Consider the following 6,011-nt stretch of genomic DNA (forward strand, 5'->3'; position numbering starts at 1 on the left):
CTTGCTAATTCTGATCGTTTGTTGAGCGTGGCGAGCTCCGGGTGACAAATTATAGGTCTCTTTATCATTGCTCGCGTTCCTCGGGTGTAGATAGTGATAAGCTCTCCATCTCATATTTCGAATTAGTTTGTCGGTTTTTTCAATCAGTGTTGTCAAATAAGATTTCTTCCTTGGGCATGGGATGTTCTTTGTAGAGTAGTCGAACGAAATTTTGTCCATCATGGGAAGGCGTTTTGGTAGAGTGCTCAACAACCGAATAGGGAGGAGACGAAAATACTGTATGCACAGCTCTAGCTTCACTAGCTATTGAGCACTCTGCGAGGGCTTATTGGCAACTTACATTTAGTATATTCAGTATTTTCGAATGTTGTTATCTTTTAGCAACCATACGTGTTTGCTGAGTTCAGTTGAATGTCTGTAGGTCTTATTTTCGAAAGATGTTTTATGATTTCTATAACGTGTCTTAAAGTCATCTGCCGTCAGGCCTACGTATGTTTCAAATTTGCCATTGTCCTTTCTTCTAATCTTTGGCTGATAAGCTACACCAGTGCAATTCTTAGCACTTGTGGACAGGTGTTTTCTTTGGGGCCACACCCTGAACTTCGTGCAAGAAATGTCGCCTGCAATACATTGGTTCTACAACAACTGACTTCAGAGTTAGATTTCGCAACCATAAGTCTGCTATGGTCATTAAGAAAAAGACTTGTGAGGTAGCGGTACATTTCAACAAAACACCACATGATTTAAGCGACTTCTCATTCCAATGTATTGATCAAGTGCAAGAGACTGTCAACAACTCATGCAGCATCGAGAAACTCCTTATCACTAAAGAGGCATATTGGAGTGCACAGTTGTTTTCTTTGGCACCTTTTGGCTTGAATAGGCGTCAGGAATTTCACTCGAAAACAAGAATAAACTACAATTAACGTAGAGATCACATGTAAATTGGGCGGGGGCCCCCATCTGGGAATTTATTACAATATTGCTGTTTAAGGGCCCAGTTCGGGGCGCCTTCTGTGCCCGGTCACGGCATGGTTTCAGGGGCTCTGATTAGGAATTTTGTTTTATCTCTCGCCCTTTCATTTTTAACGCTAGCTCCTTTACATTCTCAGTGGACTCGACAGCCTTTTCTTTACACTTTTCATTTTATTTGTATGTTTGTACTCTTTTATTTTATCTTTCGATTTGGTTTTCCCCGTGGGTTTGTTTCGTATTGTCATCGGTTTCACGCGTAGTAATTACCGCTTGTTCATCACTTGTTAATTTCTTGCGAATATGTGTTATCACGCCCTGTTGTAAAATCATCTTTGTAATGTTTTGTTATCTTTTACACTGTAAACTTATTTAAGGAAATTGTAATTTATTATTCACTTTTAGAATTTTTACTGTGTATTTTTTCCTTCGCTCGAAGTTGTCCGTCCTCGTTTTCTATAACAATTTATATATATATATATATATGACTGAATTTACAAAAAGGTACCTGCTTGTACTTTGACAACTTAGCACTTTGAGATGCAGAGAAAAGTTCTTGACTTACATAGCTATGATTCCAGCAAGGAACAACCTTTATTTCATAGTTGTAGGCATTTGATTTCTGCAATTAAGCAATGTCATATAGAAATACTGACCAGGACTGACATACTAACATCACACTCAGCCTACCCACCCTCAGTAAGTGACTTTGCTTTGGTCCGACAAGTTTCGGCTAAGAACTAGATTGTAGCATAGGGCCTGTAGAATTTATCTAGCGATGTCTTGACGGAGCCCCCCCTGGGTTTTAGACCAGCACAGTAGCTTGAAAACAGGCTTCGCCTGTTTTCAAGCGAAAATCTACAGAGGTATATATCTTTTTGAAAATTCGGTCAGATATCACAGCTTAATTGAGCAGACATTGTTTACACCAACTGCTCAAGAAAATTCTACTCAGCTTGAGGTTCAGATTACCCATAGCATTCAATTATTTTTCATTCCACCTTGTTTTCTGACTGAATTTACAACAAGGTACCTGCTTGTACTTTGACAACTTAGCACTTTGAGATGCAGAGAAAAGTTCTTGACTAACATAGCTATGATTCTAGCAAGGAACAACCTTTATTTCATAGTTGTAGGCATTTGATTTCTGCAATTAAGCAATGTCATATAGAAATACTGACCAGGACTGACATACTAACATCACACTCAGCCTACCCACCCTCAGTAAGTGACTTTGCTTTGGTCCGACAAGTTTCGGCTAAGAACTAGATTGTAGCATAGGGCCTCTAGAATTTATCTAGCGATGTCTTGACGGAGCCCTCCCTGGGTTTTAGACCAGCACAGTAGCTTTCGCCTGTTTTCAAGCAAAAATCTACAGAGGTATCTTTTTGAAAATTCGGTCAGATATCACAGCTTAATTGAGCAGACATTGTTTACACCAACTGCTCAAGAAAATTCTACTCAGCTTGAGGTTCAGATTACCCATAGCATTCAATTATTTTTCATTCCACCTTGTTTATCAGAGCTTAATCGAGCAGACATTGTTTACACCAACTGCTCAAGAAAATTCTACTCAGCTTGAGGTTCAGATTACCCATAGCATTCAATTATTTTTCATTCCACCTTGATTAACAGAGCACAGTTGAGCAGACATTGTATAGCTATACCAAATTGCTCAAGAGAATTGCACTGAGCTCTTCATAGGTTGACATTGCCCATAGCATTCAATTATGTTCTATTCCTCCTTGATTATCAGAGCACAATTGAGCACACATGGTCTCCACCAACTTGCTCAAGATAAATTCCACTCAGCTTGAGGTTAAGATTGCCCATAGCATTCAGTTATTTTTCATTCCACCTTGATTAACATAAAAGGGACGCAAAACAATGGTGGAAACCGGTTCTCTGAGGCGCACATGTTCTAGAGCAATAGTTGAATAATAATTATACTTTAGAACTTAGTAGCTCTGCAAAAAAATCTTTTTTGCGAATAAAAAATAAAGACTTGAAACCTCTTTTGTCTGCTCCCTTTTTTAAGACTAAAAAGAGCAATACTCACTGTTAATGGTTCTCAGGCTTGTTTTTTTGTCTTCCGATCAGGGAACCACATTACAACTCATTGCAGAGGCTTGGGAACTGGTGTTTCATTGTGAGGCATTCTGAGACAGAATATGAATTGGAAAAAAACGGCAGAGCTTTTTAAGTTTACTGCAGCACATACCGGGAAATAGTTTATCCTTTGAAGGAATTGTTGGAATTTTGCTTGGTACCATAACTTTGCTGTTACATGAAATAGTTTGGTTGATTAAATCCTTGGAAATATTGCAGTTAGTTAGTATCATTGCATTGTTAATAGCATTGAAACTGGTTTGAGCCTCTTTAAGTGAATGTTGCATTCTTATTCTTCACTTCAAATAAATCAGATATACAGTTCGCTAAAGCATGATACAGTCCCAATAGTAATTAACTTGCATTGTTTTTATGTAAAGAAGCCCCCAAACGTTTAGCAATGTGGGGTGGGGAAACTACGTGTAGTTAGGATATTTCGCCCCTGCTGTACATTGTCAACAAAATGGAATAATCGTGAAATACCTACACTAGCGCAAAGTTATATTTTACTGTTGACTTTTCTTTTGCGTTTTCGTAGCCGTTACTTTAACTCCTTAAAATTGGTTCTGTTGACCCCAAAATTGACCTCGCAGGCACACAGTTCAAACTTAATTCAGCATTCAAGGATGTTTACTTAATAACCCGTTGCACAATTTTAAATAATGAAATGACTTGCAGGGCAATTTGTTCGAAATTTAACACTTTCAATCTTACCTTATGATGGACTGATACACTGTACAGCGAGATACAGCGAGCTCGCTTGAGATTCACTTGGAGATTCGGCATAAAATAATAACACAACCTCGTTCCCAGGATGCTAAGGATGGGCGATTGTAAAGGTCCTTGGATGAGAAACTAAAAGTTGCAGGTCACTGTTTCACCATACAAAAATTTGGTTTTATTAACGGAGTTGATAATGTAAATTGGCCACCGTACAGAGATTCTAAAAGCTGACGTTTCGAGCGTAACATTAGACCTAAAAATAATTTTTAAGGCTAAGGATAGCATTTTTCTAAAGGTTTGGGTTATTTCAGTTATGGTAAAACAATGACCTGAGACTTGCACTTTACACCCTCCACGTCAAACCACTGATAACGTATCTAAGGAGATCAATATTAAAGGAAAAATGCAATGTTCTGTGAAGAGCCATGTTTTTGCTTTTTTTTTATTTTTATTACTTTGCGCGCGCTTCCATTGAAAGAACGACAAATGTATTTTACTGTATATATATAATTCTAGTTTTGAATTCTAAATCCATTTTTCTTCTTATACAAGTGTTTTATCACTGCATTTCATCGTCGTCACATTCCTCCTGGGTCGAAGGTAGTGATTGATAAAATCGAACAGCATTTATTGACAAGTATTTCTGTGCTAAGCGGACACACGAGTTTTTAACATCCTCGCGAACTGGCCTTCTCTGTTGTCGTAGAACCGTGAGAAATTCTGGTTTTAGATCAGTGGCTTGCTTTTTTTGGACAAATGAAATTCTTCGAGGTATTTCTTTGGGATTCATTTGAAACCTTATGAAAACAATATCAGGGTGATGTACCAATTGCAGCTCCTGATTATCACCGATCTCTTCTCCGTAACCGAAATTTAGCCAGGCAATGTCTTTAACCTCAAAACGCACCTTTCCTATATCCTCGTGCCGACTAACGTATCGAAGACGAAGAAAAGACGTAAAGTTTTTAATCATGTCCAACGTAACCCAGCAAACTCTAACATTTGCCAAACCACTTTCTTCCAAAACCGCCGCCCATTGTCTGGGTGTTGCAATAACTTCCCGCCTTTTGAACAATGTCTGTATAGTTCCGAATCGTCTATCACAAACTGAATACGTGTGACCCTCTAATAAGAACTTAAAGTCAGCCCTAATAAATTTTTTTTGTTGAACAATGTAGTCCAAGTAAAAAAAGAGAAAGCATTCTTTGAATTGTCCAGGAGCGTTGTCAGACCAAATTATCAAGTGGTCATGCTTTCCAAGTTCTATTTCAAGCCACTGAAGTAAGTAGTCCAGGAGAGAAATCACCTCATTAGGTCCCGTTGAACCAGTAGTCTCGTCGTACAAAAAACAGTATATGCTTTTTTCGTTGGCACAATATATTCCCAGCAGGTGTGTTTTAAGCCTCGAGGAGTAATAGGTGTCCTGAGCGGTGACCTTGGGTGTTCTGAGAGATCTGTCAAAGTCTAGCTGCAGGGTTAAAGTCCGTGGGCATCTGTTTCCCTCCATCGCCGGTCGATGATCTGTTGTAAATCGAGCGTTTGAATTGTTTAAAACAGGTTCGCTTGCGGGAGAACTATGATCTCAGCGACTCACTTTTGGTCAAGAAAAAACAGCACGGCTTTCTTTCGCGCGTGATTCAACAGTGTGTGCGTCAGCGTTAGTCGTTGCCTGAGTTCGTCAAATGACATAAGAGAGCTTAAGCACGCACGTTTTTGAGAGGCGGACGGCAACCGGAAGTGAGCTGTTTTTCCTTTTAATTTGTTTACACACAATCACATTTAAATTGCTAAGATCTTTTCCCCATTAGAGATGATTAGCATAAAAATCTGGGAGACACCACTTCCCTGGCAAGCGAAAATTCCTCTTCCGGTTGCCGTCCGCCTCTCGAAAGCGCGCGCGCTTAAGCTTCCTATTACGAAGGATGCACAAAATGTAAAATTGCAACGGTAACAACAACGGTCCGACAGAGCGTGCGCGCACCTTCTCCAAGTGAAAAGTGAACTCTAGCTTAATTTCTTTTTTTTTATTGACTACTATTTGCTTGAGTCGTTCACTGGTTATATTCTCGCCCTCTAAGTTTCATGAGCGATACTCAGTACATCGATGTCAGGAATCACTCCCTAGATACGCTATAGCATCATTTCTGTTCGACACTTGTTGATGGCGTCCTCAGACCCGGCAGAAGCCGCCTCAAGCTTGATTTATC

At 39.4% G+C, this 6,011-nt stretch overlaps 1 long non-coding RNA gene across 1 annotated transcript in view; it reads left to right on the top strand.

The window, feature by feature from the left end:
* Positions 1 to 4,012, top strand: part of LOC137973758 (uncharacterized) — a 14,050-nt gene extending 10,038 nt beyond the window's left edge. The window contains exon 3 of the long non-coding RNA XR_011117310.1: positions 3,073 to 4,012. This is a non-coding gene — a long non-coding RNA (uncharacterized lncRNA). The remainder of the gene's footprint in view (positions 1 to 3,072) is intronic.
* Positions 4,013 to 6,011: the final 1,999 nt, after the last annotated feature.

Source organism: Montipora foliosa, chromosome 10 (genome assembly GCF_036669935.1).
Source record: "Montipora foliosa isolate CH-2021 chromosome 10, ASM3666993v2, whole genome shotgun sequence".
Classification (NCBI taxonomy): domain Eukaryota; kingdom Metazoa; phylum Cnidaria; class Anthozoa; order Scleractinia; family Acroporidae; genus Montipora; species Montipora foliosa.